At 40.0% G+C, this 23798-nt stretch overlaps 1 pseudogene; it reads right to left on the bottom strand.

Moving 5' to 3' along the window:
* Positions 1-21161: 21161 nt before the first annotated feature.
* Positions 21162-21806, bottom strand: LOC118844127 (annotated as a pseudogene).
* Positions 21807-23798: the final 1992 nt, after the last annotated feature.

Here is a 23798-nt window from a genome sequence, read left to right as displayed (position 1 = left end):
TCTGTCAAATGGACATAACACTTTGCCTACTTCACAGGGTACTTATTTGCATCAAATGAGGTAATATCTATTTCAAAACCTTTGTAACTGTAAAGGTCAATAGAATATGAGCTTTTGCTGTTTTTATTGCAACAATAGTTCGCAGCTTAGTTTCTTTGTAATATTAATGTGACATTAACTTGATGTCTTATTTCTGGCCTGAATCAATTTACTTATGATTTTTAATAAATATCAGACACCCACTTTGCTGATATTTCGTTAACAGAAGTATTATTATTTCAATTTATTCTGAATGGACTTGGTTTTTTTTGGCAGAGGGAGACACATTGTTTTGTTTTATTTTTGCAGTCACCAAGTGGGAGCAGGTGGAATAGATGATCCATGGGGCTTTTTGTCCTGTTGAAGTGATCCGTGAATTAAAAAAAAATGGAGACGCATTGCCCTAGAATAGCATTCAGCAAGATTATACCTAAGGGTATATTCTTTTTTGAACTGTGTGACTAGGTCTGTCCTTACTTGTCCTTATTTCACTAAAGTGAAAATATTGGTTCATTCCTGAAAATCAAAACCCATTTGGCAGATAGAATGTCAATTTTTACAGATTCTTCCCATATTGTCCTGATGCTCCACCCTCCTCCTCTATCCCATCTGCACTTCCCATGGGCTGCTCTCATATCCTTAGGTTACAGGGATGCAAACATTTACTTGTGAAAAATCCGTGTAGCTGACCCCACAAACGATTCTGAGGAAAACTAAACCCAACGGGAATGGGGGAGAGGTAAAATATGCTGTGTGTTTCCCTGTATACAGTTGAGCCAGCTAGTTAAATCACTGTGCTAACAAGGCCAGTGATCCCTTAACTTCTGTCTGTTCTTAGAATTACAAGCCTCATCCTTCACCCCTGCAGGACCCAAACCAATGTTTGTTTTCATGCCTGGGTCAACTGTTGCTAAGCACTTATTACTATTGCCTTATAAGTGCATTAGCTCTCTTTGGAGCCCTTTATTCAGGCCAATACTCAGCTTCTTTAAAGTGAAAGAACCAAATTATCGAAACACACACACACACACACACACACACACACACACACACAACTGTCACTGTACCTGCAAACTCATTGTGTCCATCTTACTTCCTTATATCAGGAAGGCAGAAATTATTCTAGACACAGGAGAATTGAAACCTATTTTAAATGATCATCAGAGAAGGTGCTTTTACACTTGTTATCAGGCAGTGTGGGAGCAGTGGCTGGAATGCTGGACTTGGAATCGGTCAGACCTGAGTCCAGATGCTGCCACAGATACTTACTCACTGTGTGACCCTAGGAGAGTCATTTAATTCCTCATATTGCACATTTCCTCATCTCTAAGATGAGAATAGTAATACCTATAGGACTTGCCCTCAGTGGATTGCTGTAAGGACCAAATAATGCAAAATGCATTAGAAGTTTTAAAATGCTAAGTAACTGTCAGTTATAATCGTTGTCTGTTTCCTAATAACTCTCATTGTCTTTGTTTTAAGAAAGCCTCTTTCTTTAGATGCCGTCATCAGTAGGGCTAGATATAATAATTTGTGTTCCTACAATTATTTGATTTATTTTTTGTATGCTTCCTTAAGACTGTCATGGTAATTAATTTCTTTTTAAAATTTGTATTGATTCTTTAGGTCAAAAAAGATATTTATAAAATACATTGTACAGTTCCTGTGCATAGTAGATGCTTAATAAATGCTTGTGTCCTTCCCTTGTTCCCTCTTTTGTTTTAATATCATCTTAAATTCCAAATGTATCTATTCACCACTCCTCTGAGAACCATCTTGTAACAAAGAATGAAAACAAAAGATAGGGATGGAGACTGGACTTAGGATTCATTCATGTATGAGTATGCTACACCTATTAAGAGTAGGCATGTTCTTTGCAACTCATAGCCTTAGAAAATTGCTAAGAATACTGAGAAATTAAGTGACTTTCCCAGGGTCACACTGCCAGTATGTCAGTTCTTCTGGCCTCCTCTCTGTTATATCACATGTGTATCAGTAGGAAGAAAAAAGAAATACAGCAAAATTATCTAACATACCAACCAATTCTAACAATATACGCAATGCTCCACACCCATAGTGACCCACTTATTTCCCAAGAAGGAAGGAAGGAAACTTTGTTTTCTTATCCCATCTTTGTATCTAAGTTTGGTCGTTATGATTACCTAGCATTCACTTTCATTGTTTTTCCTCACGTTTACATTGTTGCAGTCACTGCATATGCTATCTTCTGGTTCTTCATGCACTTTTCTTCAGTTAATATATGTCTTCCCCTGCTTCTCTGTGTTCCTCTCATGGTAACTTTTTATAGGGTCATAGAACAGTTATGCTAGAGCAAGCTTCAAAAAGAAGGCTTAACCCTCTCTCCCAATTCAGCCCAAAGCATACCCCAAACATGGATGGCTACTTACTGCTATTCATCATTTGTCTACTTTTCTTATATGGCTCTCCCCTTATTATTACTATTGCCACATATACCACCAGTATTTTTCTGTCAATAAGCTATTCGTATTTTAGTACTGCTGTGTTGGAATGTGCAACTGGTAAAAGTGGAAGATAAAAATGGGAGAATGGACAAAAAGCCTATAAATGGATCTGTGGCTTTTTCTCTTTTTCAGCATATGATATTTTATCATTTTATTGCCACTCCTCTAGGAAATGTGGATAGAGCATGCCTAGCACATAAAAGATCTTTATGTTAGTTTATTTGGATATCCAATGTCATTTTATACAAATGAGAGCTATCTGGGAGGGAAAAGCTGGATCCAGTGAAAACCCACAGTTACTCTTTTAAACATTTGTAATTCTTCCAAAAGACAGGATTGCTTTCCCGAAGTCCTGACCCATTCAGTCTGGGAAGTGGGTTGCTGAGGCCCCTTGGTCCAGAGAACAGGAATGAGACATTTAGAAATAAGCATATGATTCTTCAGGAGGAAGGGTCACAGTGATGAAGCCCCAGGGTCAATCTTTCTCCTGCCCTGTGGATTTATGTCCTCACATGTAGACTGAAGAATGAAAGTACAGATCTCTATAAGGAGGAGCCAACAATCTCTCCCCAGAGTCCTAATTTCTTACCAATTTCACTGATGTGAATTTGTTCAAGATCTCTCATTCCTGAACTGCTGTTGGCTATCACCTCTTTTTGACTCAGTGTGTCATGAAGGATGCTGTGGGTTTGGTTGTATTCTTTAATAGATAGGAATAACACTGGATAGTAGCGAGGAATGCCTTAATTGGAGGATCTTGCAAATTGTAAACAAAGGAGAGCTGATGGTCACATACAGAAGCAGGTGTTCATGGTCATGTTAGTTCCACCTCCTTTCTTCCTGGAAGCAGCATTAATTATGACCTGTCAAGCCAATCTAATTCCAAATGGAGCAGCTGAGAAGTTTCTCCCCAAGAAAGTTGGCTTTCTGTGTCCCTGTCCTCACTACCAAATTCCTGGGAACCATGATTTTGTTTTGTTAGTTGGGAAGGAAATGATTGAATCCTTCACAGTATTTCTCTAGATTTATTTCAAGTACTGGCAAATATGAAATCCAAAAAAATTTACTTTTTACTGTAATACTACCCCTGAAGAGGCCATTAGTGACTGCATTTTCAAAGCTCAAATATGCTGTCTGACTTTTAAGATGGCCCACTCAATAGATTTCATGAGTTATTTTCTTTCATTATTCTCTAACACTTTTTCCGTGACAGCCAAATTTATAATCATGGCTTGTTTGATGAACTCTTCCCATGCATGATTTGCTCATTTCTGCCTTTTTATGATCCATTTCCTTAACCTGAAATGCCCTCCCCAATTCCCCTTCCATCAACATTCCTTCTTTGTTCAAAACTCACCTTTTCTAGGAAACCTTTCCTTGTTTTGCATTTGTTAAATGAGAGACTTGGAAGAGCTGATTTTTAAGGTCACTTTCGTTTTAAATTCTATGATTTGGTTTATCGTCCTTTTTGCATTTTGAGATAATTTGGAAACATGGAAAGAGTGCTTAAGTTATAGACAGGAAATCTGGGTTTGAATCCTGGTTCTGCTACCCATGACTTTTGTGACCCTGGTCAAGTTACTCTACTGGGTCTCAGGGTCCTCATGTGTGAAATGACTGGGTCGATCTAGAACACTGGTTCTCAAAAAGGTATACCTCAAGTTTCTCCAGGAATGCCCAGTTTGGATGAAATTTACATTTGCAATTGTATACACATGATCAGGTCTGACCCTACTTAGAATGTCAATATCTTTACAGCAAAGAATAACAGGAAAATAATTTTTGAAAGGAAAAATGTTTGAGAAGCTTTGGACCAGATAATCTCTGATGGTACCTTTCAGGTCTAAATCCTATGATAATCTCAGAGATTTAGATTCTTTTAAGTAACTACAAGGCATAGTGGATAGAGCACTGTACTTCAAATCAGGAAACCAGAGTTCAAATCCTGCCTTGGACACTTATTAGCAGTGTGACTCTGGTCAAGCCACAAAACCTCTCTCGGCCTCAGTTTCCTCATTGAAAATTGGGGGAAGAGGTGGGGGAGAAGAAGAAGAATGAGCACTTATGTAGTGCCCTTTAATACAAAAACTATACTAAGCACTTTTACCATTGGTAAGCGTAGGGTAATAATTGTGCCTACCCCTTTAAAGTTTGCAGATAATTTTCATGTATTTTTTTATGTCCAGTGCTTAGCATAGTACCTGATATACAAAGTAGATACATAATAAATGTCTAATGACTGACTGATTGACTTTAAAGTTATCTCATTTGACCCTCAAACAACATAGTACATCATAAAATACAAAAATGAAGATATAATACCTCATGGGCCTCTTGTGTGGGAAATACTTTATAAGCTTTGATGCACTACGTAAATTAGTTATTATTATTAAAATTGATTAAATCCTAGGATGGCATTGTCATATGTGGATCCTGACTTTCCTGTTAGGCCTTATGATCTTCAAGGGTAGTATCTGGGTCTTTTTGTGTGTTCCTAGAGTTCTATGCACTAGGAGTCCTCAGTAGATGCATTGGCTATTATTTTAGTTCGCAGTCCTTAGCTCAAGGTAGAGGCAATTAGAGAACATGCTTCAATGGACATTTATTCTCCCTTATTGTGGCAAAGTGTCAGAGTGGACACAGATAACTAGACATTACACACCTGCCCCTTGATGTGAACTTCAAAGACCACACAGGGCCGCTGTGTGGTTCAAGGAAGAATACATGTCCCAGGGGTGAATGGGGTCTTGAAGGAGAAGCAGCACCTCTGGTGTGAGGGCTTACAGAGCCCTTTTCAGGGCTGCCCATACACCTTTGATATCCACCTGTCACCCAAATCTCACCTGTGGCCCCAAGAATCTGTACCATGCACAATGGCCACATCCTGGCAAAACTGACTTGGCAGATGAGTTAAACCAGGCTGAGGGTAACTGACAGGCCACAAATTCGTCAGTGAGTTAGGGGGATGTCTACCCCAGGCATATGGAGATTTCCCTCAGTGGAATGGGCAGAGGAGAATAATTAATTGCAAAGGCCATAAAAGTGGCCAAAACAGGCCCTGCAGAGCGCCTAGAGCTTGGTCAGACATCAGACACCAGGTCATCTGCTGCATCCTGGGGCTGTTGGTAGTGGTCTTGATTTTTGTCTCACCACTAGACTTTGATGACTCTGGATGAGAGAGAGAGAGAGAGAGAGAGAGAGAGAGAGAGAGAGAGAGAGGCTGATGACTTTGTGCAACTCTGCCTCACTTAAATCCAATTCATGCAGGAATCAAGATACCACCCTGTGATGTCATTGGTCCTCTTTGAAAACAAAAGATGAACAACAAGAACACCTCCCAGGCAGTATCCGGCTTACATTCTTAAGGGGAGAGGTCTTTCTTTCTTCTACAGCTCCTAAACTACCCTGGAACCTTCTCAATTAGCTTTGGTTTTCACAGAAGAAATTGTCTTTGGTCATCTGAAGGCAAAATGAGAGGTATGTTTGAATCCAAGGTCTAGCTTAGGCTACAGGTATAGAGCATTCCCTTTCACTGACAGTAACTCCCTGGAATAAGCCAAAGGCAAATGCAGTAGAGAAAGCTATATGGCTGAAAGATTGCTAGAGCTACTTTCTTCTCTTTACTTTTTGTCACTAATGAGTAATCATGGGGATTTTAAAAATTCAAATGGGAATGACAGTTGGATTTGGAACTGGGAAAACCTAGATTCAAATTCCCCTTTGACAAATTATAAGAACATGGGCAAATCTCTAGACTTCTCTCAACCATATTTCCTGCTCTGCAAAATGAAGATAATACCTGCAATACCTGAAGTTAATGTGATATAATGTGTATAAAAAACTTGGCAAATCTTGAAGTGCTTTCTAATTGTCAGTAGTTGTTACTCCTCTTCCTCCTCCTGATCCTTTTCTTCCTTTTCCTTCTCTCTTCCCTCCTTCCTCCCACCCTCCTCTCTCTTTCCTCCTCCTCCTCTTCCTCTACCTCCTCCTCCTCCTCCTCCTCCTCTTCCTCTTCCTCTTCCTCTTCCTCTTCCTCTTCCTCTTCCTCTTCCTCTTCCTCTTCCTCTTCCTCTTCTTCTTCTTCTTCTTCTTCTTCTTCTTCTTCTTCTTCTTCTTCTTCTTCTTCTTCTTCTTCTTCTTCTTCTTCTTCTTCTTCTTCTTCTTCTTCTTCTTCTTCTTCTTCCTCCTTCTCCTCATACCAGCATGGTGACAAGAGACCTGGAGTCATAAAGACTGAGATTGAAATCCACTTCTCCAACATATTATATGGGTGGTTATGGGTAAGTAATGATCTCTGAACCTCAATTTCCTCATCTGTAAAACAAGGGGGTCACACTAAGCTTCCTCTAAGGTCCCTTACAGACTTAAATGGAAGACACTAGGGCACTTCAAGAAGTGGCTTGGCACGGTAGATGGAGGGCAAGGCCTCCAACTTACGAAGGCCTGGACTCATTATGCCTTTGACATACCTTGGATATGTGATCCTGAACACTACTTCTCAGTGCTTGAAGCTACTCACTGGATCATTGCAAAGCAGTTTCTCGTCTTCACTGGCAATCATAATAGCTAGTACTTAATAACTTAATAAATGGGACAGGTAGGTGGCACAGTGAATAGAGTGCCATCTCTGGAGTCAGGAAGACTAATTTTTGTGAGTTCAAATCTGCGTGACCCTGGGCAAGTCACTTAACCCTGTTTGCCTCAGTTTCCTCATCTGTAAAATGAGCTGGAGAAGGAAATCGCAAACTACCCCAGTATCTTTGCCAAGAAAACTCCAAGTGGGGTCATGAAGAGTCCGGCACCACTGAGAAACAACTGAAGGACAAGAGCATTTGAAGGTTTGCAAATGCTTTACAAATATCATCATATTTTATCCTTGCAACAACCCTGAAAGGTAGGTGTCATTATTCCCATTTTACAGATAAGGAAACTGAGCAAATTGACCAGGGTCTCACAGCTAGTAAGTGTCTGAATCTGGATTTGAACTCAGGTCTTTCTGATTCCAAGTCTAGGAGTGCTTATCCATGGTGACACCTAGGTGTCTATGAGTATCCCCACAGCTTAGCACATAGTAGGTACTTAATGGATGTTTCATTTATTAATTTTATTCCCAATAATCTTCTCCCAAAGGAAATGGCTAAGAATCCACTGGTGACACTGTGGCAGATAAAAAGTAAATGCATTAGCCATTTCTACTTGAAAAGAAGGGATACAAATGGCCTTTTTCTTCACTTGAATACAAAATTATGTTCTTTTTTCTTGCAAAGAGCAGTAATTCATACTGAGGATATGGTAAATACACGCACATATATATCTTCCAGACATTATTCTTTAACCCTCTAAAATATCACTGTCAAGTCAAATGTTAAGAATGTTAATTAGGAAAAGGAAAGGGAGGGTTTGATGGAGAGGCCATTTATCAGCACCAGCTCACTTTGTAAACAAAGTTGTGTATCTTGGATTCCCCAGAAATTGCAGGGAAGACAGCCTTTGAACTCTGGGAGATAAACGATAAACCATCCAGCAAAGAAGACCCAGAAGGATGCATTTCAAAAACTGTTTAGCAAACAAATATACTTTTAATGTAAATTGCCAAAAGCAAGATTTTAGTATGTTTAACTTTCCAATGTGTGAGTATTTGCCATTTTGGTTTTATTTCAATTCTTCTGTTCTTAGTTGAATCTTGTTGAGAATGTTTTTTTTTTTTCTCCTCCTTCCATGGACTCCTTTCTCCAAACTGGATTTCAAAATGGAAAGGATTTTTCAAGGCCCATATTAGATGTCCCATTCTAAAAAGTCCTACTGTTTAACCATCAGTTACAAAATAGATGATTTTTAACTGCAGCTTGTGGATAAAACAAAGATGAAAGCCACTGCCCACATTAAAAGCACCAGGCTTAGTTTTCTCACACGCATCCATCTGTTTCCCTATTTAGATGTCAGAGTGGAAGGGAGGGTTTGGGCTGGGTTGGACTTTCTTTAATTTTCTATTTTAGCCTCTCTTTCATCCCTCATGTGTGACCAAAACCATCTCTCCTTCTGCACAGTTTCTCCCCAAGTTCACCAGAACATCTGCTGGGGGAAGCCTTGCCTGGAGAAAACCCATGCTTAGATTATAGCCCTTGATGGTTGGGTTGAGCTAATAGATATCTCATTCTCTTCAGCTTAGAGGGCAAAAGGACATTCAGCTGTATAATAGACGTGCATGATCTATTTAAAATGAATCACAGGATTACAAAGCAAAAGGGAGCTGATAAATGTATGTATATGGCACAGCAGAAAGAGATTTGAATTGGAGTTCAAAGACTTGGGTCCAAATCTGGGATCTACCCCTTGACCTGGGGCAAGTCATTCAACTTTTCTGACCTTCTTTTCCTCATTTGCAAAATGAGGAAGCTAAACTGGATGGTCTCTTAGTTTCCTTTCAGCTTAATTCTATGATTCAGTCTTCCACACTCTGTGCTACTCAATCATAAAACAGTAATGTACAAGATGCAAACACACCAAAACTTTTCTCTGTAGCTGATTGCTACCAGATAAAACCTGAAGATGGTGGAGAGCTTGATTATGTATCCTTATTTCAGGTAAGAAAAATTCACCTTCCTGGATAGCACATACTTAATTCATAAGTCTCCAAGACAAAGTCATCCATCTTTGCAGAGCACCACCTCCAGTCCTAGGTAAATGAGAGCAGAGAAAATCTCACATGGAATTTCACATTCAGTTTTTTTTAAAAATTATTTGATTTGGCAATTAATAAAGTCAGAGCAAAGACTAACTCTGCCTGTGTTTTTCTTCCCTTACTTTTTCTTTTTTTTTTTCCCTTTTCTTCCCCTTTTCTTTTTACATTTACTGTTCATGGATGTGTTTTTCCAGTCAGCCTTGTTGGATGTTCCTGTTTCTATTTTCCAAGTTCACTGTGGAAGCTTCACCCCACTCCACTAGCAACGGAATCCAGGCACACAAACATTAATGAATTAGCTGTAGAAGCGTCTAACCTCAGCTAATATTTTTCTCATCCTGGTGAGGGAGAAGTGATAGAATTTGGAGTTGGGGGTCGGGAAGACAAAAGACCCCAAGGTCTGCTTTCCATCCTTCTCTGCAGCCAACTGTCATTTTCAGGACAAAGATTTAAAGTTCTCACTTGCCATGTGAAGCCAGCAGCTGGGTGTAAACCTCATGACCTGCTGATAGAGATAAGTGAGGCTGACTTTGAGTGACCTGAACATGAGCATTGGAACCTATATTTAGATGTCATCACTTCCAAAGGAAGTTAGGTGGCTGGCTGGTAAACTGGGGATGGGGGAAGGGTGACAGACAGGGGAGGGAAGAAAAATGGATTATCACTGGGGCAAGAGGTTTTCATTCTTAGCATTCATTGAAAGAATCTTCCAACTTTTGGAATAGTAATTTTAAGACTTTTCCTTTTGGATGGTTTGGAATTATAGTGGGCTTGAAACATTCACAGAATCTCTGGGTTTCCACCTCCACAGTTGTACTTTCTGCAAATGCTTTTTCGCACATTATTTGCAGAGTGGGGGAGCAGTAAATAGATTTGTTGAGGGAAAAAAAAAATGTCTTTAGAAATTTGGACAGCTAAGGATGTCACACATCTCCTTTGCTCCCTAGGAAAGTGAGAGGTAAAAGCTACAACTAGGAAACAATTTTTTTTTTCTAAAGCACTTATTTTATAAGCAAGGTAAGTGGGGCAGAGTAGAGGACATGGAATTTGGAGTCGGGAAGACCTGGGTTCAAATCCTCTCAGTTAGCTATGTGACCCTAAGCGAGTCATTTAACTACTCTGTGCCTCATTTTCTTATCTGTGAAATTGGGGGGGTTGGTCCCCGAAGATCTCTAAGTGAAGTTCCCTTCCAGTTCTCCATTTATGATACTATAAAATATTCTCCTCCTTGAACAAAACAAATACTGTGAGTACATCAGTGGGCTTTAAAAAAATGTTCTCCCTCAATTTGCCTCTCTGTCTCAGTTCTCCTGACTCCACCTTTCTACAGAAATTGCTTAACACTGTCTAGATTGCTTCCTGTGAGATGCTTTGCTAAGCACTCCCAATATTAAGAAAGATGAGAGAAAGAATAATGATCTAGAAATACTGAGTTAATTTCATTATTATCTTAATTAGTCCAATGTAGCTGATGTGTCACTTCCAACAGAAACTTGGTCCTTCAACTAGAGGGAGGAAAAAAATGGGCCTGGAGCTTCCACAGGGAAGAGGAGGAGAGTAAGTGTAAATAAAATAAGGCACTGGGCAGGCCTACAAGAAATATTTAACATTCCAGGCTCTCCACAAAGGGCAGGTCAAGGAAAGGCAATGAATGAGTGGTTAGGACGGAGCGCATGCCACAACTATTTCTCCCCCTCCCCAAGCAGAATCCAGCCCACTCTCTTTGGTCACATAAACATCTCCAACCAGGACACATTGAGTTTTTTCACAAATGGGGCAATGTGGGTAATTACACATGGGGTGCAGCTATATGCAGCTTTGGGTATTTTGTGGTAAAACAACAGAGGCTAAACTCATTGCAGGACATTAAAACACAGTTGCACCAATGCCAGCAAAAGCCATGTCCTAAGTACCATGTATTTAAAGGACCGACCCCTTAATGTACAAATTGCTCAGATCCTAGTCAAAACAAAGTGCATCTTCCTGGGGACATGCATGTAAAGAGACCCAAGAGGGCTTAGCTTTGGGGAGTTCTCAACTTAAGACTTAGGGTTACAGTGACAAAAAAGAGTGGAAAGTATTGTTGGTAAAACGTGTGTGAATGGGAATTATACTTTCACTCTTCACTCTGAAATGCAATACACACACACACACCCCTTCCCGTCATTTGGCTTAGTAGGGATTTTTGTTGTTGTTTAATTACGTCCAATTATTTGTGACCCTGTGGACCGTACAGTCCTTGGGATTTTCTTGGCAAGGACTTTGGAGTGGTTTGCCATTTCCTTCTTCGGGGAATTAAGGCAAACAGAGGTTAAGTGACCTATTCAGGATCACACAGCTAATGTGTGAGGTCAAATTTGAACTCAGGTCTTCCTGACTCCAGGCCCAGTATTCTTTCCACTGAGCCACCTGGCTGCCTCCTAGTGACAGTTATTCTACTAACTCTTTTGTAACAAAGCAGACGGGTTATATAAGCAGTAAATTCATGTAGCGGATAGAGTGCTGGACCTGGAGTTAGGAAGACCCGAGACCATATACTGCCTCAGATGCTTACCAACTTCGTGCCCCCAGGTGATTCACCAAACTGGTCGATCTCAGTTTTCTGAACTGCAAAATGGGGATAAAAAATAGAACCTACCTCCAAGGGTTTTTGAGTAAACCTAGCAAATCTTGAAGCACTATATAAATATTAGCTGTTATTGTTGTTAGTTAAATCCTATTCCAGGCTCTATAAAGCATAATATTGGGCCGGCTTTACTTGGATTCAGAAATGATAAGCGAACAGTTTCTAGAGGAGGAATTTTGAGGCACTGGCAATAAATAAAATCCTGTGGAAGTCTCTATACTTCTCTAGACTCAAACATGTGGATATAAATTCCAAAGCAGGAAGCTTCCTTGCTACCCAGTGACCCACAAGCCTTATGCCTATCTCCATCAAATGCCACTTAGAAAGATAAATACCTATGCATGGAAAATGGGACATCATGACTGAGGGGGCGACAGGTGGACATTTAAACCGAAGCCTCCCTGGCAGAGAGATGCTGACAAGCAGTGTCTAGACGATAACATCTGACACTGCCTTGGTGTTACTTCAAAGAGAAATGAAGTTGTAGTACGTTGACCTTCCTCTTACACGAAGGAATTGTAAAGGGATTCAATTCAGCTCCACAAAAATGTATTAAATAAGAAAGAAAGTTATATGATAACTTTATTATATATTTAAAAGGAATAGCCAGTTGTACATAATAGATTAGCAGTTTCATGTGCAAACACCTTTTTTTCTTTTCTATTATGTTATGGACATCCTTGTTTTATTTCTTAAGTTCAGAATAAAAAGAACATTTAAAAGAAAATTTTCAAAAACATATTAAATATCCTGTATGTACAAGGTCAGGGGATATAGTGATGAAGCAGACACAGCCTTTCCCCTCAAACAGGGTCATATGTAATGGGAAAGGGGGAAAGTAGATCTCATACTGGAGCAGCATGGGACAGGTGTGACAGCATATGGGGGCAAGGAGAGGGGAAGAGAGAATGTGATTCCTGCCCTCAGTCATATGGAGACCATGGTCTTATGATTTTCACTGGTGGTCCAGCGGCCAGCATGGCAGGGGATGGGGAGAAGGGAGAAGAAAGATGGCCCTAGACGAGGACAAGGGAGAATATCATGGGCTACTAGAGAACAAGGGAGGGGAGAGAAGCTATGGGTGCCACCTCCCCAACACAACTGCATCCACACTCAGACCATTTTCTGCTTGTTTAACTTGCAAGCATCCCATTATTCTCTGCATGTGTTGCCCTCCCACCCCACTCCATCCTACTGTCACAATCTCCATGACTGTCCTCTGGGTCTCGCACGCACTTGAAACTTTTGTTACTGGTGAAAAAAATTCCTTGTTACATCTATAATAAACTATAACATTATATATTACAATATATATAACATATAATATATAATATGTTAATGTATATTATATACATAATACATATAATATACAGCATATATTGTATATTACAAATAATATATATAATTATATATAACTATATATACATAACTATATATACATGTAAAACTATATAACTATATATACATAACTATATATACATATATAACTATATATACATAACTATATATACCTAACTATAACTATATATACATAACTATATATACATGTATAACCATACATGTATACATATATACATAGTATATACATACTATATAGACATAACTATATATACATATATAACTATATATACATGTATAACTATATAAACCTAACTATAACTATATATACATAACTATATATACATATATAATTATATATACATAACAAATTAATCAGATCACTGCCAGACCTTTCCCTCCCTAGGTACTCTGTAATCCCCTAGTATTTTTTTTCTTAAAGAATGAAAATCATTGTCTTTTGCCTTTTTACATGGGGGGGTGGAGAGTAGTGGAGGAGAGGGAGGTACACAAGAAGTGTGCAAATGTACACAAATGAGCGTAGTACAAGGTAGAAGGTGATAGGAAAAAAAGAAAAGGTTTTGCCCACCTCATACAAAGCAAGGTGGAGATTTGGGGATCGTTAGAGCTGATCACCATGAAATAAAGTTGTGAAGTTTTTTTTTTCCTGTTTTCTTTTAGTCAATCACTGAGTATTGCTGATTGGTTTTGTTAATGTGGAAGACAACAAAAAAGTCTAAATTACATCAGTCTTAAGAGCATATGGTATTTTGAGGATAGGAACATGAAGCAATCTAAAAACAAAACAAGATAGAGTCAGGTGCTGTATTACGTCGGTCAAGGTTGAGCAGTCACTAGAGACCGCCTTACTCTGCTTTGTAGCCCACTTTTCAGACTGAGAATTTCATTCTTTCTATGAAGATCATTACTATCTCTTACCTCTCTTTTTATCTTGGCACATAAAATATTCCAGACAGGGGAGACTCTTCTAAGTCATCAGAGGCACTGTGAAAACAGAAACCAGGATTCCTTGCAGAAACTAGCTCTTCTTCGTAAGTTCTCACCAGGGTTAGCAGATGTGATTGATGCAAACATCCTGCCAAAACTGATTAAGTGGCTTGTACTGGGAAGCAGATATTGTTATCCCAATTTTAGAGATTGGGCAAGTGAAGTTGAGAGACGTTGACTGACTCGCCCATGGCCACACAGCTGTTACATGTTTGAGGTGGGTTTGACGCCTGGTTTTTCTGACTCCAAGCCTTTTAATTTTTTATCCACCAATCCACCAGCATTTTATCCACCACACCATAGTATCTAAAAAAGAAATTCTGTGTTACGTTTGTAATCTAGTCTAAAAATTAGTTATAGGTTGAGTCCTTCCTCTTTTTTTTACCTTTTCTTTGATGTATACTCATTGCTATGCAATTACAGGTTACCTTGCAGGGCAATCACATATTAGCCTGTGGCCCTGGGAGCTCACCTGAACCTTCTTGAACTTTGTTTGGAAGAGGTTAGAAAGGTGAGGGCACCTCAGCGGTGGTGGTTGGATCCTGTGCCTTAATCGCTCCTTCCTTGGGTGGCCATTGTGGTCCTTTGCTCAGAACACCCCAATGCCTCAGGCCAGCTTTGCTTGTAGCTAAAAGACAATGAAGCTTTTGCCCTTCATTCACAAAGATCCCTCATTCCTCCCATCCCTGGCTATGTTTAGGATGGGCAATCAACACTTGTTTTTACCTATTTCCAGATATTACTAATCTATCCACCTGTGTAAACTGTTTGCCCTTGGGAGCGTATTAAATGAGTATGTTTGTGTGTGTGTGTGTGTGTGTGTGTGTGTTTTGGTTGGACCTAGGAGTTCCCTATATAGGGAGTTCCTGTACCAATGAAGATCTGCAACTTCTTTGCAGCTTATTGTTTTAGAAAGGTGCCTGGGACTCTTGGAGGTCAGGTGACTTGACCAAGACTACACAGCCAGTAAGTGTCAGAGACGAGACTCAGACCCAGGTCTTTCTTACCTGGTTCCTGGTTCTCTCTCTCTCTCTCTCTCTCTCTCTCTCTCTCTCTCTCTCTCTCTCCATCTAAACCTATATCAAGCTATATCATCTATCTGTACATCTGTTAATCTACTTGTCTGTCTCTGTCTCTACCACTTTATCTCTATCTATAGTATCTATATCATCTCTTTCCCTACATCTATCTCTCTGTCTCTATCTCTATTTTATCCACACCATCTCTACATCTATCTAATTGTCTATCTGTCTCTATATCTTTATCTCTTTCATCTCTATCCATCCATCCATCCATCCATCTACTTAGTTGTCTGTCTCTGTCTTTATCTCTTTATGTCATCTCTTTCTCTCCATCTATCTCTCTGTCTCTGTCTCTTTACCTCTTATCTGTATCATCTCTATAGCCTTCTGTCTATCTATCTATCTCTCTGTCTATCTACCTGTCTATCTCTTTAGTTCTACTATCTATCTATATCATCTTTATTTCTATCTATCAATCCATCTATTGGTCTGTTTCTATCTCTACCTTCATATCTATCTCTATATTGCTATCTGTATCATCTATATCTGTAGGTAGATAGGGATATAGATATGTTTTTGTGATTCTAGATGTATGTGAGTATATATTGATAACTATAGCTTTTGGTAGATCAAGATAGGGCTGAAGACAAGGGCTTCTTATACTGCACCAAAACTGTAAATTTCTAGTGAAGGATTCATTCAGCCAACATTAATTAACTGCTTAATGTGTACAGAATAATTTGTTAGCTACTGGGGCAACTAGACAAATCTAAAGCTTAGATAAGATATAATTCTCACCCTTGTGTGGCTTACAGTCTAATAGTGGGATAATATACAAAGCATAAAGTTTTAATATAAAGCATCATGTGATTGGTGTTTACTGGCATCTTCTCAAAAGAGTGAGGAGTGCTCAGGCCTACCACAAACGTCTGTCTGTGTACCTTACTTCCCAAAGTCTGCCCACTGAAAGTGAAGACCTGAAATTTTAAAAGAATTAGGTTTTCTTGTGATTCAAAGATGTAAGCTGCTCAAACAACACTCTTCAGAGTTGGAAGAGTAAGAGACCCTTCTCTCCCACCCTTACGTTGCGTCATAGTCCATTGTTGCGTCTCCTCTCAATTGTCTCTGGAATCAAGCTTCTGCTACTATGGGTGGAATCATGGGAGGGGTTTTGAACCCACCCCTCTGGTGTTGAAGGCCATCACCCAGAACTCCCGTTGAAAGGGATCATTCCACTTGGACCTGGGCAAGGTAACCTGGGTCCCCAAATCAGAAACATGGGCCCACGTGGGCCCACTATGCACATATTCTGGGGAACTGAGATCTCCTACTGACCTTTAATGAATATTTCTTGAATTCTTTCCTTCTCATCACGTAATTAGGACCATTGACATTTATGGAAGGGCATGGACCACGGTATACAATAATAATAGCTACAATGATAGCAATAATAATTATAATCTCCCCAAAGTCCAACTCGTCATCTATGTCATAAGAGGTGAGATCAAGAGCCAAGTAAGGAAATGCTAGCCAGGGTCATATACAGTGGGGACTTACTGAGTCCTGAGTTGACTGTGGTAGCTGTGAATGAAGGTCTTTTGGGAATCCTAAAACACCAACCAATGTCCATGATGAAATCATTCCCATGAATCCACCAATAGATGAAGCAATAGAGTTGTAGGTTCTTATTCAAAACTATCATGTTTATGAACTTAACATGGAGGACAGTAGAGTGAGTGGCCCTACTTTCTCTTCTGGTACTGTAGGAAGGCATAGTAGCATCAGAGCATATCAGAAATACCAATATCCCAGCTGCTGGAAATTCTGTAGTAGACGTGGTTCAGACCTGGAAAATGGACCAACCGTGAATGGGCATGAAATGGATTGAAGATGTGAACGCTTTCATTATGGGCCATACTATATCATAACAACACAATTGGTAACAGATTTCACTAGTTTTTGGTTTCTTAGTTGCTTATTTGCTTTTGGCCAATGGTACCATCAGCTACATAAGTTACTAAAACTTAAAACTACACTAAGGGATAATTTTGGGATAATTTGTCTCGAGATATAGTAGCAGGAATTAAAAATATGCCTGTTTCCTTCTCTGCTATTCTATCTTTGTCCCAAAGATGCTGACAGGGAACCTATGGAATAGGACCTTACATCCCAGTGCTCATATTCAATTTCAAAAGTATTAATTTCATCTACCTACAGGATAATCCACAGAACCTCACATAATGGTAGCTAACATTTATGTGGCTTTTCAATCTTTGCAAAGCTCTTCCCACGTTACCTCATTTGATCCTGGGAGGTAGGTGCTGTCCTTGTTATTTACACTGAGGAAATGGGTTGGAAGAGGTTTTGCTACTTGCCCAGGGTCATAGATCTCATAAGTACCTGAGGCAAAATTTGAACTCCAGTCTTCCTGACTGTCCAACACTCTGTTCCTTTCACTGCCTTGCAAAAAGACTAACAGGAGACATTGACTTGTCCTCACATTGCTTCTGTCTAAACTCAATCCAGAAATGTGAGAACAATGAGACGACAGTCACAATATTAATGTAAAATAGTTATAAATACTGTAAGTAATAAAAAGGAGTGATTTTATTCACTTATACCTGAACTCCATCAAACAAGGTAAAAACAAAATAATAATGATAATAATCCATATTTGTGCTTTATCATTAAAAAAAACATTTCTCTCTCTTGAACCTTAACAACAGTTCTTTGAAGTAAATACTACTGATATTATCATCCCAATGTCATATGGATGAGGAAACTAAATTGGAAACCCTGGTAGGCCTGACATTGAGACCTGGACCCCAGGTACATGGGGTCATGACTGTGTTTCCTGTCCATCAACCAATCCCCACTCCCCCTACCAGTCCAGAATTTAGACAGTCATTTGGGTACTGGGCTTGCACCTTCTTCTGGTGTTCTGCTATCATCTACCACTCAAACATTCATCAAAATGAATTGGATGATGGGAAAGTCACTAAATACAGAATAAAAAAAAAGCCTGGGTTCAAATCCTGGCCCTGTTGCACACTTGCTGTGTGACATTGGACAAGCCACTCTACTAAGTGACTTTTCAATTTCCTCAACTGCAAAATGAAATCTAAGGTTCCTTTTTGCTCTGCATCTATGATCTTCATTCTCAAGTCTTTTTAAAGTCTTCTACCAAGACTAGATGACCTCCAAAGCTGTTTCTAGTCGAGATTTTCTCTGGTTTCACGAAATCTCCCCCTTCCTTGTAGTGAGAGGTTCCTTAGCTAACTGGCTTCCTGTTGGTTTCCATTTCTCCCCAAGCTTATCAGTCAATCAGTGCCTTCTCAACCACTGCAGTGTCTTAGGATACCATCCACTTGAATCCAGTCCCTTCCATTCCCAAGAGCTCTATCTGACCAGGCAGACCCAAGCTTCCCATTACAACAATTTCACGGAAGGAAATGCTTTTCTAATCTGGTGTTCTCCTGAAGAGCAAACCTGATGAATAAAGAAAGGTGTCTAGGACCCAAAAGGTATAGACTGGCTGGAATGAGGTCCGTGAAAATCACAATAGGTGATTGTTTTCAGACTTCTTTTTTTTTTAATAAACCACAAACCACTCTGTATAACAGCCTCAACCCCAATCCCCTCAACAGGCTTCGATAAACAACATGAGTTGACAGGAATGAAACCCCTTGCTCAGGAGTAATTGGGGTGGAATTAAAATGAACAGACAAGAAAGAAAACCTGGCATTCAGGTCACAAGAAACTTTTTGTTAGAAACACCCTGAGAGATTTAGTGGGATTCTATTCCCCTGACTAATAACTGGTCGAGTGGGTTTACAGTCTCTCTGCGAGGCAAATGTCTTTAATAACTTGAAAAGCTCAAGAGTTGGCTGTTAATTTCAAAGACAGTTATATGATGCTTTTATTGAGTGTGGTGCGGAGTATATAGTTAGCAGCCTTTGAGATAATGAGCCTTTTTGAAGGGGCTTTCAAAATACAGCTTTATTTCTGGAGGAGCGAAAGGAACAGGAGCATAATCTGTTGCTTTTAAGAGAAACATCTACATACAATGAACCTTCTCCATAGGCTTGAAAATGGGTTATTTGCTTTATTAGAAGCATGTGCTAGGGATCCACTGGGAGCAACCATAGCACTGGAAACATGATTAGAGTAAACAGACCTAGAACTAGGAAAGACCAGATAGATCATCTAATATAAGCCTGCTTTTTTTCTTTTAAACAGTTGAAGCAATTGAGGGTTAGAAAAGGTAAGTAACTTGCCCAAAGTGGCCTAGGTAATAACCGTCAGAGGTGGGAGTAGCAGTCAGCAAGACCCAAGTTGGAATTCTTTGGGACATTTGGGAGACACAGAGGGAAAAAAGATGTGAGACTCAGAATAACACGACCTGAATTCGAAACTTGGTTTGGCCACTTATATGTGACCTCTGGGGAGTCACTCTGCCTCTCTGGACTTGAGCCTCACAATCTATAAAATAAGAGGGTTAGAGAAGACGACACCTTGGGTCCCCTTTGTTTCTGTTATCCTACCTAAGTTCCACGGCCAAGGGAAGGTCACTTCAAGGTCTTGAACCTTGGTTTTGTTACTTTTATAATGGGATTGTTAATATTTGTAGTATCTACTTCTCAGAGTTGTGAACCTTAAAAGGGAAATGGTAAAGTCATGCAGGATTGGGAACCTTTGGCTTCAAGGCCACATGTGGCCTTCTAGGTCCTCGGGTGCAGGCTGTTGATTGAGTCCAAGTTTTACAGAAAAAATCCTTTTATTAAGGGGATTTGGCATAGTGGAGACTTGGCATAGTGGAGAGAGCATCTGACCTGGAGTAAGGAAGACCTGAGTTAAAATCTAGCCTCAGACACTTGTGCAAACATGGGCAAGTCACTTAACCTCTGGCAGCCTCAGTTGCCTCATCTGTAAAATGGGCATGATAATAGCATCTACCTCTTGGGTTGTTGTGAGGATAGAATGAGATAGTATTTGCAGAGTGTTTTGCAAACCTTAAAGCTCTTTATAAATGCCCACTGTTATTATTCTATAAATGCTATCCCTCAGTAGGGATGTGGCGGCAAGGACTAAATTGTCTTTTGACCCTTCCCTTTCTTAGACAAGTGCTAGAGAGGACCATATGCTGGTGATGTTGTGGGAGATAACCCATTTATGTGTCTTCTACATGCAGTCAATATCGAGGGGATGAGATTCCTGTCTTTGTCTCTCCCTCTTCCCACCCCAACCCCATTGGAGGGTATGGCTACATACGAATAGGGATTGTCAGAAACCAAGATTCCAATTCATTGAAACTATTGGTAGAGAAGAAAAAAGGAGTCACTATCCCGTGGTTTGAATCCTATGGTTGGAAAATGGAAAGGACTTTCAAGAACAGCCCTGAGAGGATCATAGATTTACAATGGAAAGGCAATTGGATATCTTCATTTTACAAACAAGGAAACAAGCCCAGAGAAACTAAATGACTTCGCTAAGGTCGCAGAGGAAGGTAGTCGGTGGCAAAACTAGAATTTGAACTGAGATCTTAGAATTCTAAATCAAGTTCTCTTTTCACTAGACCAAATTGGCTATTATCCCAAGGAACAGAGAAGAAAAGAAATAGGAAGAGAGGAATAATGGTCAAGGAAATAGAAAATAACCATGAGAACCTAAACCTACTTTTTTTTGAGGAGGGGAGGCAGGGCAATTGGGGTTAAGTGACTTGCCCAAGTTAGTAAGTATGTCAAGTATCTGAGGCTGAATTTGAACTCAAGTCCTCCTGACTCCAGGGCCAGTGCTCTACTCACTGTCACCTAGCTGACCCTACCCTACTTTTCTAATCTGAGAATGACCTTCTCTGATTCCAAGTGGTCTCTTGGCTCTTCATGTCCAAACACCATGAAATATGCTATAGATGAATCCTTGTATGTTAGCTCTATAAATCTTTTTTTTTGTTGTTGTTGTTGTCAAATGTTAAATTTATTGCAAATAGTCTCCTTTGTAGCTTTTAACTTGCTGGGCATTCAACAGCATCATTATTGATGTCATCAATGACATCATGAGGGTGTTTGCCATCAGTGTTGCAGCCCACAGACTGGGCTGTTCCAAGTATCTCTTTAATAGTTCCAGAGAGATCTCTTGCCAAAGATTGGTGCCTCATCTGTCGGGCAATGTTGACAATCTCATCGAAAGTGATGTTTCCATTGTGTTTAGTATTTTTCTGCTTCTTTCTGTTCCGAGGAGGTTCCTTTAGGGCTTTGAGGCAGATGGCACAACCTCAATCTGGGCCTGTCTGTTCTGAATGGTAAGTTTCACTGTGATTCTTAGCCCTTTCCAGTCACCAGTTGCTTTGGCAATGTCATCACCAACCTTTTTGGGAGACAAACCCAAGGGACCAATTTTGGGGGCCAGAGCTGATGTGGCACCAACTTCACCACCTGTGCACCTCAAAAACACGACTTTAATTTCATTAGGGTCAAACTTGGGCGGCATGGCGGCGACGAAGGTGGTGGCTTGGCCTGGACGCTACGGGGTGGCTGCCGGTGTTGGATGAACCCGGATTCGGGACGACCGAAAGAAGTTGCACCTTCACCACCACGAGCTGGGAGCCAAAAGCTAGCTCTATAAATCTTAAGCTTTTGTACGCTGCAAAGTGTTTTAGAAACATTAAAGCACTATGAGGGTTTGGGGTGGCATAGACAATTCATTTTGTCTAGACCTGTGAATTCACTGGTGCAGAGAAATTGCGGTAAGCAAACCTCCTTATCAAGGCAGTTGCATGCAGGGAGCTAATTGTTCTGAAACTTTTGGTCCTGGAGTTGTCTAGGGACACTGAGAGGTTATGAGGCTTACCCAGGGTCACACAGCTGGTAGATATCAGAGGCAGGACTGGAACCCAGGTCTTCCCAATTTTAAGGCCCGCTCCATATCCAGGGGTGGGGAACCTGCAGCCTCAAGGCCACATGGGGCCCTCTAGGTCCTCAAGTGCAGTCCTTTGACCAAATCCAAACTTCACAGAAAAAATCCTCTTAATGATAGGGTTGCAGGTTCCCCACCCTTGCTTCTATATCAAGTAGTGAGTTATTATATTCTTTACCCTGATACCCTCTCCTCTGTTTGCTTTGGTAGGGAGAGGGAAGGAACAGACCTGAAGTTGATGAGCCATAGCAAAATGACTCAGAGGGGATAATTTACTAGTTTTACTAATTTCAAAGACTTTTACCATTACTGATGGAGGGGCAACGTTGTATAGAATCAAGTTAAGTCGAGAAGCATTCGTTAAGCTCCTAGTATGTATCAGACATTGTATGAAGGTCTGGAGATAGAAAGAAAGATAAATAGCCCCTGCCCTCCAGTTTCACCATGCTTGGACATGAAGGGCCAAGGGAACACTTGAAATTGGAGAAGGTCATTAGGAAGCAGGGTCTGATTAGGGACTGATGGCCATTCTCTCTTTCTTACCATTTCCTTCCTTCTCTGTTTCTCAGAGAAATGATTCAATGAGATACAGTGAAAAGAGTGCTTGATTTAGGTAGCCTAAGATCTGGGTTCAAATCTCAATTTTGCCATTCACTACTTACATATGTGACCTTAGGGAAGTCATTTATTTTTTGTAGACTTTAATTTCCTTGTTTGTAAAATGGGGGTATTGGACTAGGTGACTTCCAGTGGCCTTTTTAGCTTAAGGCAGCAGCCCAATAAATTACACTGCTCTGGAACAACACTTCAGTCACCTTACCCTAGTCACAACTCTGCCAAGGGATTTGTTTTTTTTTAATTATAAATTTATTTTTAATTTTTAGTTTACAACACTCAGTTCCACAATTTTTGGGGTTCCAAATTTTTTCTCCCTCCCTCTCCTCTCCCCTCCCCCCAAGATGGCATGTCATCCAATGTAGGTTCTACATATACTTTCACAATGAACTTATTTACATAATAGTTCAGTTGTAAAGAAGAATTATAGACAATAGAATGAATCATGAGAAAGAAGAAATGAAACCAAAAAAGAAGGAAAAAAAAGAGAGCAAATAGTTTGCCTCCATCTGCCTTCAGACTCCATAATTCTTTCTCTGGGTGTGCGCAGCTTTTTCCATCATGAGTCTTTTGTAGCTCTTTTTGAACCTTGCATTGATGAAAGGAGCCAAGTCTATCAAAGTTAGTCCTTACAGATACCGTGTGTCTGTAATTGTGTATAATGATCTCCTGGTTCTGCTCCCCTCTCTCAGCATCAGTTCATATAAGTCTTTCCAGGTTATAATAAAGTCCTTATCTTCCCCATTTCTTATAGCACAATAGTATTCCATTACATTCATATACCACAATTTGTTTAGCCATTCACCAATTGATGGGCATCTCCTTGATTTCCAATTCTTTGCCACCACAAAAAGAGCCGCTATAAATATGTTTGTACATACTGGTCCATTTCCCACTTGTGAGATCTCTTTGAGATACAGCCCTAGAAGTGGTATTACTGGGTCAAAGGGTATGTACATTTTTATAATGCTTTGGGCATAGTTCCAAATTGTTCTCCAGAATGGTTGGATCAATTCACAACTCCATCAATAATACATTAGTGTTCCAATTTTCCTACATCCTCTCCAGCA

The sequence above is a fragment of the Trichosurus vulpecula genome, chromosome 3 (assembly GCF_011100635.1).
Source record: "Trichosurus vulpecula isolate mTriVul1 chromosome 3, mTriVul1.pri, whole genome shotgun sequence".
NCBI lineage: Eukaryota > Metazoa > Chordata > Mammalia > Diprotodontia > Phalangeridae > Trichosurus > Trichosurus vulpecula.
This window is presented reverse-complemented; position numbering and strand designations above follow the sequence as displayed.